Here is a 12399-nt window from a genome sequence, read left to right as displayed (position 1 = left end):
AGATCCAACCAGTCCGTTCTAAAGGAGATCGGTCCTGGGTGTTCTTTGGAAGGAATGATGCTAAAGCTGAAACTCCAGTACTTTGGCCACCTTATGCAAAGAGTTGACTCACTGGAAAAGAGTCTGATGCTGGGAGGGATTGGGGGCAGGAGGAAAAGGGGACGACAGAGGATAAGATGGCTGGATGGCATCACCGACCTGATGGATGTGTGTTGGGTGAACTCCGGGAGTTGGTGATGGACAGGGAGGCCTGGCGTGCTGCAATTCATGGGGTCGCAAAGAGTCAGACACGACTGAGCGACTGAACTGAACTGAACTGAATAATCCATTGTGTAAATGCACTGTAACTTCTTTATCCATTCATCTGTTGATGGACATATAGGTTGCTTCCATGTCTTAGCTATTGTAAACAGTATTGCAATGAACATTGGGGTACATGTGTCTTTTTCAACTGTGGTGTCTGCAGGCTATCTCCCAGTAGTGGGAGTTTGGGGTCATATAGTAGTTTTATTCCTAGTTTTTAAAGGAATCTCCATAGTGTTCTGTATAGTGGCTGTATCAATTTACATTCCCACTAATGGAACAACAGGGTTCTTTTTACTCCACATCCTCTCCAGCGTTTATTGTTTGTAGACTTTTTGATGATGGACATTCTGACCAGTGTGAGATGATACCTCATTGTAGTTTTGATTTGCATATCACTAATAATGAGTGATGTTGAATATCTTTTCATGTGTATCCTAGCCATTTGTATGTCTTCTTTGGTAAAATGTCTGTTTAGGTCATCTTCCCACTTTTTGACAGGGTTGTTTGTTTTTCTGGTATTGAGCTCCATGAGCTGCTAGTATATTTTGAAGGTTAATGCTTTGTCAGTTGTTTCCTTTGCTATTATTTTTTCCCACTCTAAAAATTGTCTTTTCACTTTTCTTATAGTTTCCTTCATCGTGCAAGTTTTGGGGTTAAGTTAGGTCCCATTTGTTTATTTTTGTTTTTATTTCCATTACTCTGCTGCTACTGCTGCTAAGTCACTTCAGTCATGTCCAACTCTGTGCGACCCCATAGACGGCAGCCCACCAGGCTCCCCTGTCCCATTACTCTAGGAGGTGGGTAATAGAAGATCTTGCTGTGATTTATGTCAAAGAGTGTTCTGTTTTCCTCTAATAGTTTTATAGTTTCTGGCATTACATTTAAGTCTTTAATCCATTTTGAGATTATTTTTTATGTATAGAGGTAGGTAGCGTTCTAATTTCATTATTTTATACATAGCTGACCAGTTTTCCCAGCACCACTTATTGAAGAGACTGTCTTTTCTCCATTGTATATTTTTGCCTCCTTTGTCAAAGATAGGGTGCCCATAGGGGCATCAATTTATCTCTGGACTTTCTATCTTGTTCCATTGATCTATACTTCTATTTTTGTGCCACTACCATGCTGTCTTGATGGCTGTAGCTTTGTAGTATAGTCTGAAGGCAGGAAGGTTGATTCCTCCAGCTCCATTGTTCTTTCTCAAGATTGCTTTTGCTATTCAGATGACCATGAGTTTTAAGGAATTAAGGTTTACTCTCTGGAGTCAATAAAGTCCCTTGGGAAAATGGCCTGGTATTTAACTTACAAGGTTTCAACAGAGCAGTCTTCAAAAGAGCTTGCATGGTCAATCACTATCCTTGCTGCCTTTATGTAAATAATCAGGAAAGACTGAGGACAGGAGGAGAATCAGGGGAGAGAGGATGTGATGGTTGGATGGCATCACTGACTCAGTGGACATGTGTTTGAGCAAACTCCAGGAGATAGTGATGGATAGGGAAGCCTGGTGTGCTGCAATCCATGGGGTCTCAGAAAGTTGGACATGACTTAGTGACTGAACAACAACAACAACAACAACAAAGGCCAAATTTAGTGCAAATAAATTAGTTGTACTGTGGTTATCTTTGATTTTTAAAAATGGGGGTGATTATAAAATGATTATAAAATAAAAATGGGAACGATTATAGAGAAAAAAGTTACGTGTGCACATTTGTAGATATTAAGTTGTAATCCTGTTGATTATCTTTGAGATTTTGTTATATATCTACAAGTTGGACTGGGTCCTGAATTCTTCTATTTTCCTAATGAATTTGGCTATAAATCTCCAAAGACATGTTTCCATTTTCTCCCATTCTGATTTGGAATCACTGAGAAAAAAGATTGCCCTTGAATCTCTTTGGAAGGGACTCATGATCCTTCTCCCTACCCAAATGGCAGGTAAAATCCAGGGGCTTGAACCTTAGGTACACATCTTGTAGTCACAGAAGGCTCCGTTTGACTTCTGGTCCTGCATACCAGCTGGAGACATCTCAGGCTGATCAAAAGGGAGGAACTGTTAAAAAAAAAAAAAAAAAGAGAGAGAGAGAGGCAACTGTTTGAAAATGGAGTCACTTGTGTTAAGCCCCATGTTAGCAAGTCAAAATGCAATAACTATTCTAATTGTAATTTCAGCCTCTCCCAGGAATGTGACATTTACCTTGTCAGTCTGGAATTACCTGGCCTCTCTAATAAGGTAATCTACCCAATAAGACGCCATTTTTCCCCCATAAGAAGTTGACCTTGTCATAGGTCTTTGCTAAATAGCCCACTGAAATAACCCACTCTTTGCTAAAAAGTTCTCTTCCTATTCTTTTCTGTCTATAACAGTTTTTGATTTTCTACAGCTCTTTGAAATTCCTTTCTATCAGCTAGATGGGATGTTGCCCAGTTCATGAATCACTGAATAATGACAATTATATCTTTAGATTTACTCAATTGAATTTTGATTTTTAACAAAGCTCCACTGTTGACGTTTCCCTTCTCGTTTTTTCACCCTACAGATATGCACACAAAGGACTTTGTGTTCCCCAAAGAGTCGGATAATTCCTATGTGACACTGATGGCACACTTAACTAAACCACTCCAGGCCATCACGTGTGCCTGCACATCTTTACTGACCTGACCTTCAACTATAGCCTCTTCTCTTACACCACAAGGAAACAGCATAATGAGATTCTCCTCTGCAACATAATGAGGGACTGGCAGGTACAGTGTATTATGGGTGGAGCTGACATCTTTTTCAAGTCTCCTGAGGGTTCTCCTGCACCAAAGCACTTCTGTATGATCTGGGAGTTTGCCTCTGAGATCACAAGGCTCCGGGTGGATGGGAAGCCCATGGTGAGGAGGAGTCTGGAAGAGGGAACCTCTCTGGGGGCAAAGGCCAGCATCATCCTGGGAAAGGAGCAGTCTGTGTTCACTGGGGGCTTTGATAAAAACCAGTGTTTGGTGGGAGACATTGGAGGTATGAACATGTAAGACTTTGTGCTGTTGCCAGAAGAGATTAGCAGTGTCTGTGCTGGTGGGACCTTCAGTCCTAACATCCTTAACTGGCAGGTGCTCAAGTGAAAAAAAAAACCACAAAAAACCACAAAAAACATGGTGACAAATGCCACCTATGGCCAAATGCCACCTATGGCCCTGAGGCCCTTTCGCTAATCCTGAAGATGCCTTCTGGGGATTACACCTTACATTTCCCGTGTTTCTGGCTCTGATGTTTCACTGACCCCTTGTGCCCCGGGGGAGTGTATTTCCTTCTCCTTTCACCACTCTTTTTCTATCAGCACATGGGATAGTGCTGAGAAGAGGGTCTTAAACATGGTTCCACATTAGGATTACCAAGCCATGCCCTAAGCTAATTAAACCTGAATTGGGAGGCGGGTGTGGGACCCAAACATCAGTGTTTATTAAAGCTCTTCAAGTAATTCCAGCTTTCAGGGGAGGTAGAGAGCCACTGAATTTTAATCATAGTTTAAGAGCAAGTGGGCTGACTTTTCTCCTAAAAGACTGAGTGTGTTTAACTGTAGTCCTGCCAATATTTTCATTTCCTTTTCACAGGCACACCAACCCCATCTACTGTGTTTTATTAAATTATCTAAAGAATACAGGAATAGAATTTTTCCAGCATTCTGCTTCCACCAGCAGGATGTGGTCATTAAATATTAGATTTATCTTTAATTCTTTAATCCTTTCAATTTGAATATTTAAAAACTGAAAAAGGCGTTTTTGTTGTTGTTTCTGTTTAATTTGTTCTATTTTTTCTTCAGGATCACCAGTTTTTATTATGTGAAATTTCCATTATTTTTTCTTCTTGTTTATTATCACCCAGATTACTTTTATGTGTGTCCCTCATCCTTACATTTTGAGCTTTTATTTATTCAAACCTATCCTTCATATTTGTGTTAAGGAGGAAGAATTTTTCCTCCATGCCTCTAGGCTGTTTTGTTGGCCTAAGAATTAAATTGACATTAGACAAATTAACAGGAGAAAATAAAACAAAAATTTAATTTATACTTAGGAAAAACCTGAAAAATTTAGTAACTTGCCAAAATGGCCAAAATCATCATCTTAGATTGGCACTTGAACCCATGGTCTTTTCATTAGAGTCACTCACCTGGTGTCTGGACTTACTGAGGCTGAGGTTCTTTTGTGCCTCAGAACAGAAAGAATTCAGTGAGAAACAAAGTGATAGGTAAGAAATGGATTTATTTAGAGAGAAACAAACTCCACAGAGTGTGGGCCATCTCAGAAGGCAAAAGGGCCTGAAATATGGTGTGATTAGTTTTCATGGGCTTGGTTATCTCATAGGCTTATGAGTGAGAGGATTATGTCAACTATTTCAGGTAAGGGGCAGAGGTTTCTAGGAATTGAGCCCCTGCCTACTTTTTGATCTTTGATGGTGATGCTGGTGAGTGTGTCCCTTAGCTTGTTGACGTGTTACAAGTAGTGTATGCTGAGGCTCAGGTCTACTGGAAGTTGACTCATCCACTATCTTGGACCTATTTGGTTCTAATTAGTTTATGTCACGTCCTCAAGTTATGTTATTCTTTTAATTGTGTGCTGCCCGCTTCCCTTCTGTTTCAGTAGGGGGAACTTGGCAGGGCTTGGAGACCAAACCCCTCATTGTGTCCCACTGTCTCTGTATGGCATAGGAAACATTTGTTTTTCTATCTCTATGTGAAATATCTTTTTCCCCTTTGAAGGCTCAAATTCCTACCCCATTCTCCTTCTTTCAGTGGCTTATAAGCCACAATTCCCTAACTAATCCTTGTGCCTCATTTTTCTTATGGGACCTTTATTCATACACAATTAAATTTGGTTTTCTCCTGTTAATTTGTCTCATGCCAATTTAATTTTTAGACCAGCCGGAAGAACTTAAAAGGGTCGAGGGAACTGTTTCCCTTCCCTAACACCAGCCACAGGGCTGATGTTGTGATCCCTCCTGAGTCCTATGTTTATTGCTCAATTCCTTTAGAGCACACAGGGAAAGAGATGAGATTGTTCTTTCAGAGCTCTAACAGGAGCATGGAGACAGACAGAAGCTTCTCTTTTGATAGCTCTATATTTTGTGGTTCCACACCTATAATCAGATCTATAGGAGATCAAACCAGTCAGTCCTAAAGGAAATCAACCCTGAATATTAATTGGAAGGATTGATGCTGAAGCTGAAGCTCCAGTACTTTGGCCACCTGATGCAAAGAGCCGACTCATTGGAAAAGACCCTGAAAAAGGAAAGATTGAGGGCAGGAGGAGAAGGGGGTTACAGAGGATGAGGTGGCTGGATGGTATCACTGACTCAATGGCATGAGTTTGAGCAAACTCAGGAAGATAGTGAAGGACAGGGAAACCTGGAGTGCTGCAATCCACGGGGTCTCAGACAGTCGGACATGACAGTGAATGAACAATATACAAACAGTAGGAAGTGGGGCTGAGCAGACTTCAGGCTTGAGCAGAATAATGGACAACCTCTTACAAGACAGCAGAGAGGGTCTGCGAACAGTCGAATCTGGCCTCTGTAGTCCAACGCTGAATTAACTCTCAGAGTTAATTAACACCCAGAGTTTTGGGTGAAGTAGAAAAGAATAGCTTTATTGCTTTTCCAGGCAAAGAGGGACATGGTGGGCTTGTGCTCCTTAAAACTGTGTGTCCTAACTCATGCAGACTTGGTGAGGAGTTTTATAGCAATAGTTCAAGTGCAGAGTTGCTGATAAGGATTAGGGTATATAGGACTTGCACTTTTAAAATCTGGCTTCAGGTGGTCTCAGGATGAACTTCTCGAAGTTAGCAAACTCTGACGTTTTCTAGAATGAATAATGCTAACATATTCCATTTGTTGGTGGTTTTAGTTTTATAGAGAGCTCAAGTGAAGTAAAGTGAAAGTCACTCGGTCATGTCCAACTTTTTGCGACCCCATGGACTGTACTGTCTATGGAATTCTCCAGGCCAGAATACTGGAGTGGGTAGCCTTTCCCTTCTCCAGAGGATCTTCCCAACCCAGAGATCCAACCCAGGGCTCCTGCATTGCAGGTGGATTCTTTACCAGCTGAGCCACAAGGGAAGCCCAAGAATACTGGAGTGGGTAGCCTATCCCTTCTCCAGCAGATCTTCCTGACCCAGGAATCAAACTGTTAGGGGAAGCACACTGACTGAAACCGCCCACCCTGGCCAGGTACTATAGTAACCATTTGCATGAGTTGTTTTATGACAGGGGATCCTGATAAGGAATACGGAACTAATAAGCCACCACCAAGGAAGAGTTTGGGAAAGGTCGAAAGGAGACACCGGTTGTCCGTCCACTTCCCAGAATCCCTCTCGCTAGCATCCATCTTGGCTGAGTGATGTGTGCCCCACCAGGGAAGACTCTGAATTAGAATGATTGGCCAAAGACCACCCGGAAACTAATCCCATCACCATAAAACTGGAGACTGCGAGCCACGTGGCAGAGCAGTTCTCCTGGGTTCCCTTACCCTACTGCTCTCCACCTGGGTGTCCTTTCCCAATAAAATCTCTTTGTCAGCACATGTGTCTCCTCAGACAATTCATTTCCGATTGTTAGACAAGAGCCCAGTTTCGGGCCCAGGTAGGGGTCCCCCCTCCTGCAACAAAACTGGAGTCTCCTGCATTGCAGGTGGATTCTTTACCAACTGAGCAATCAGGGAAGCCAACAGAGAGCTCAAAAATACTGTTATATGTATCCTTCAAGGCAGAACTAGGACCCTGACCCAAGACAGCACGACTGTTTCTTGGCTGTTCCTTGCTGTCTCTGCCTTCCCCTTCCCTGATTAGCAACTGTTTTAAAGGCCAGGAGCTTCATAGGGTCCTGCTCAGTTTCTAATTGGATTTCAAAGCCCAGGGTCTGGATTAGAGATCCAGTAGGTTAAAGAGATTCATCATTGAATAAATACAGAAGAAAGAAGACTCTGACTCTGTGAACAGTTTGTCAGCTTGTGGTGGAGGAAAAAAAATGGAAATTATCACAAACGTAAGGAAAAAGGGGAACCTTTGAAAGATCTTTGCTTCAGATGCTTGTGGCTATAGGGAATAGGTTTGCTCTGCAGTGGAATTGTTTGGGAAAACACACTGAAACTGCCCACCCTGGCCAGTCACCATAGTAACCATTTGTGTGAGTTATTTTACCACAGGAGGTCCCAGTAAGGAACACAGAACTAACAAGCCATCACTAACTGGGAGAGTTCAGGAAAGGTCAAAAGGAGACTCCACGTGCCCTTCTGCCTCCCAGCATCCTTCTTGCTGTAATCTGTCCTGGCAGAGTGATGCATGAGCCACTAGGAAGAACCCTGAGTCAGAATGACCGTCCAGAGAAAACCCAGAAACGAATTCCATCACCATAAACCCGAGACTGCAAGCCATGTGGCAGAGTAGTCCTCTTAGGTTCCCTTACCCTCCTGCACTCTGCCCAGGTGCCCCTTCCCAATAAAATCTCTTGCATTGTGAGCATGAGTGTCTTCTTGGACAATTCATTTCTGAGTGTTAGACAAGCGCCCACTCTTGGGCCCCGGAAAGAGTCCCCCTTCCTGCAACAGAATGTGGGTGACAGTGAAGGGTGAGGGGGCTTCAGAATTTCACGTGTGGTCAGAAATGTTGGATTTTTTAGATCAGAAACTCAGGGAGAATGAAATCAACTTAAAGGACAGACTTTATTTTATAGGCAAAACAAAAGTAAGTAGGAAAGGAAAGGGAGGTACTGTGATCTGCTGTGTTGGTTCTACAGGGAGTAAAAGAAACAGGGTTAGTGTGAGCAGTTGGCTTCACCTTTCACAGCTCAGCAGTCAGCTTGCTTCAAAAGAACAGAGAGAAAGGAAGTGGGATGTTAGAGGAAGCAGCATCAGATCAAACTTCTGAGGAAAAGAAGGTGGAAAGAAAGGTTTTTGTATCATTGAATAGCCCAAGTCAATTCAGGCCTGGAAACTCTAAATCTTCAGAAGGTGGTGGCTGGGCGGAGCTGGACTGGAGGACAAGGGGGTCACAGCTGACCTCCTGTGAGAGCAAGGCTTTGCAAGCATTAACTACACCTCACAAATTCAGAGTCCTCCGACCTCTTGCTGGGAGGTCAGGCTCAAAGAGGAAGCATTGCCACACAGGCTGGTGATGAGAGAATGATCTTTTCAAATGTAAATAAGACCAAGTCCTCTCCAGAGGAAAAACCTGCAAAGGCTTCCCAATGCACTTAGGATAATTTACAACACTTTTCCTGGTGCTCAAAGCTCTGTGATTTCAGACTTCTCTTTCCTTCAGTCACAGCCTCACACACCTCTTAGTTGCTCCAGGTTCCCAGCCCTCCTGCCATGTTCCCTTTCCATTTCTTCCACAAACGTCTTAGAGGAAATCTCTGACTGAAAGCATCCACCCTGGTCAGGCACCACAGTAGCCATGTGCATAGTTATTTTACAACAGGAGGTCCTGGTAAGGAACATGGAACTAACAAGCCACCATCAATCAGAAGAATCCGGGAAAGATCAAAAGGAGACAGGAGACCCCCAGTCCATTTGTCCTTTGGATTCCTTCTGGTTGGTTGAGCCATGTGCATACCACCAGGAAGGACCCTGAGTCAGAATGATTGGCCAGAGACAACCTGGAAACTAATCCCGTCACCATAAGCCCAGGACTGTGAGCCACGTGGCAGAGCAGTCCTCCCGGGTTCCCTTACCCTGCTGCACTCTGCCCAGGTGCTGTTATAGCCAGGCGTTCTGGGAAACAAACTCACTCAGAAGGACAATGCAGATAGTGGAGTGCGGTTTATTACACCGGCGGGCCCAAGGCAGAGTCTGCTCTTAGCCAAGGACCCCGACCAGCATTTGTGAAAATCTTTTATACCCCATGTATATGTATCCAAACCCACCACCCCAATTTCCTTGAGACTTACATAAAACAAAGGAAGGGTAAATACAATCACAAATAACCCTATTATTAAAGTGTTATCAAGTGTTAGGTGTTTAAACAGTTAATAATCAATAAGCCTGCGGTTACACTCTGATAGATACAGAAAGAATTTATGACCTGTTCGGAGGCAGGGGTGATTAGAGTATGTTTTCTCTTCAGTTCAGTTCAGTCACTCAGTCATGTCTGACTCCTTGTGACCCCATGAATCGCAGCATGCCAGGCCTCCCTGTCCATCACCAACTCCTGGAGTTCATTCAGACTCAGGTCCATCGAGTCAGTGATGCCATCCAGCCATCTCATCCTCTGTCGTCCCCTTCTCCTCTTGCCTCCAATCCCTCTCAGCATCAGAGTCTTTTCCAATGAGTCAACCATTCGCATGAGGTGGCCAAATCACTGGAGTTTCAGCTTTAGCATCATTCTTTCCAAAGAAGGAATTCCCAGGTTCTAGAATGGTATGGGTCATAGTATTTTCTCAATAAATATTTGATGAATTAACTAACTCTGGAGGAGGCAGCAGCAGTGAAGAAATGATTTGGATGCTTCTGAGAATGAAGAAATACTTAAAAGAGTGAGAGATTGTAAAACTGTATTTTTGCTCACAGAATGGTCTGTTATAAATGTGTAATAACTTTCTTCTTAGAGAAGGGAGGGAATGGCCATGGAGTCTGCATTTGATTCAGCAGTACGCTTCTGAGAATAAAGCAGAAAGAAGATGGAAATTTAAAAATTACTAAGAATGAATGGAATAGAAAGTAGAGTGATCAGATAACTTTAGGAGAAATCTGTCAATTGCAGACCATCTCAAATCTCCAAAAATTTCAACTGACTTAAAAAAAATATACAACGTGAGACTTGCATGTTACATTTTATTTGGGGCAAAATCAGGACTGCAGCCTGAGAGACAGCATCTCAGAAAGCTCTGAGAAACTGCTCCAAAGAGGTGGGAGATTAGGTGGCAATGCTAGTGATGGGGAGTGGCTGTAAATACAAATTTTGATCACTTACCTGCTTCTCACCTCTTGCTGTGTGACCTGGTTGCTAATAGGCCACTGACCTGGTCTGTGGCCTGGGACCTGGGGACACTTTCTTTAGAATGTGAAAGTGAAAAGTGAAAATATTAGTCACTTAGTTGTGTCTGACGCTTTGAGACCCCATGTAGCCAGGCTCCTCTGTCCATGGGATTTTCCAGGCAAGAATACCAGAGGGGTTAGCCATTCCCTTCTCCAAGGGATCTTTCAGACCCAGGGGTTAAATCCAGGTCGCCTGCACTGCAGGAGGATTCTTTATGATCTGAGCTACCAGGGAGCCCTTAAAGTGTAATTCAGGCAAACAAAGACCTCTCGCATAACCACAATACAACCATGAAAATTAGGAAATACTAATGCGTTACTATTATCTAATTTATAGATCCCATTCAAGTTTCACCAATTCTCCCAGTCATGTCCTGTATAGTTTTTACTGAAGGAAAAATACACAACATAAAAGTTATGAGTTAAGTTTTATTCAGGGGCCTTACTGGGGACTACAGCCTGGGAGGCAGCCTCTCAGTAGCTCTGAGAAACTGCACTGAAGAGGTAGAGGAGCCAGCCTATATGCTTTTTTTTGTTTTAGCTAGGAAATACAGGTAGTCAAGGATACATCTTGGTAAAAGATTACTGCTAATCACAAAGTATAGATACCTCAAGTTCATATTTTTAGGACTTTTCTATTTTTGGAAAGAGGCAAGCATCTGTAGTCATTGAAATGTTTTCTGAGATGTTCATCTAAATATATAAGGGCCTGTTTATCCAAAGCACAGAGTTCTTCATCTAGTTTTTTTCCATCCTAAATTCCCCTCAGGGTGCACTGTCAGTGGGCATCTGCACTAAGTTGCAACTTAACCTTTTGTATAATTGGATAATGACAGTCTTTTTCTGCTGTTAACAATAGATAGTTGGGTACAATCCAGGAACACTGTTGAATGTTGTTTTGTCTCTTTCAATATTTGGAGCGTTTCCTATTTTTTTCATAATCTTAACACTCAAAGGTTATAGGCCAGAACATTCCTCAGTTTGTATTTACGTGATCTTTTCTAATGATTAGATTCAGGTTATAAATTTTTGGCAGAAATATCTCAGAACCGAGGCTGTTATACTTCTCACTGCATTCCAACAAAAGGAACATATTTTTCCTCCAAACTTATTTATAATTGAAGGAAAATTGTTTCACAATGTTGTATTGACCTCTGCTGTACATCAACATGAGTCAGCCATAGGTATACATGTGTCCTCTCCCTCTTTAAACTCCCTCCCACCTCCCACCCCTTCTTATCCATCTAGGTTGTTACTGAGCCCCAGTTTGAGTTTCCCGAGTCATACAGCAAATTTCCATTGGTTATCTGTTTCACACATTGCAGTGTGTATGCTTCCGTGTTACTTTCTCCATTCATCTCACCCTCTCCTTCTCCCCTCACCCCACTTCCCGGGTCCATAAGTCTGTTCTCCATGTCTGCTTCATTGTTGTTCCCCTGTAAATAGGTTCATCAGTACCATCTTTTTAGATTCCATAGACAGGCATTAATATACTATATTTGTCTTTCTCTTTCTGAATTACTTCACTCTATATAATAGGCTCTAGGTTCATCCACCTCATTAGAACTGACTCAAATACATTCTTTTTTATGGCTGAGTAATAGTCCATTGTATGTATGTATATATGTCCTTATCCATTCATCTGATGATGGATGTCTAGGTCGCTTCCATGTCCTAGCTACACCTGACCTGACTCTTGAGAAACCTGTATGCAGGTCAGGAAGCAACAGTTAGAACTGGACATGGAACAACAGACTGGTTCCAAATAGGAAAAGGAGTATGTCAAGGCTGTATATTGTCACCCTGCTTATTTAACTTATAGGCAGAGTACATCATGAGAAATGCTGGGCTGGAAGAAGCACAAGCTGAAATCAAGATTGCTGGGAGAAATATCAATAACCTCAGATATGCAGATGACACCACCCTTATGGCAGAAAGTGAAGAAGAACTAAAGAGTCTCTTGATGAAAATGAAAAAGGAGAGTGAAAGAGTTGGCTTAAAGCTCAACATTCAGAAAACGAAGATCATGGCATCTGGTCCCATCACTTCATGGCAAGTAGATGGGGAAACAGTGGAAACAGTGCCTGAC

General features: G+C 42.5%; 1 long non-coding RNA gene across 1 annotated transcript in view; it reads left to right on the top strand.

Annotated features, from left to right (window-relative positions):
* The window catches only part of LOC104993550, an 8455-nt gene extending 4553 nt beyond the window's left edge, over positions 1–3902 (top strand). The window contains exons 2-3 of the long non-coding RNA XR_825842.1: positions 2476–2536; positions 2844–3902. This is a non-coding gene — a long non-coding RNA (uncharacterized LOC104993550). The remainder of the gene's footprint in view (positions 1–2475; positions 2537–2843) is intronic.
* The last annotated feature ends 8497 nt before the right edge of the window (positions 3903–12399 follow it).

The sequence above is a fragment of the Bison bison genome, unplaced genomic scaffold, assembly GCF_000754665.1.
Source record: "Bison bison bison isolate TAMUID 2011002044 unplaced genomic scaffold, Bison_UMD1.0 scf7180017864240, whole genome shotgun sequence".
In the NCBI taxonomy this organism is placed as follows: Eukaryota; Metazoa; Chordata; class Mammalia; order Artiodactyla; family Bovidae; genus Bison; species Bison bison.
The sequence above is the reverse complement of the archived record's forward strand: the minus strand, read 5'-3'. Positions and strand labels throughout refer to the sequence as shown.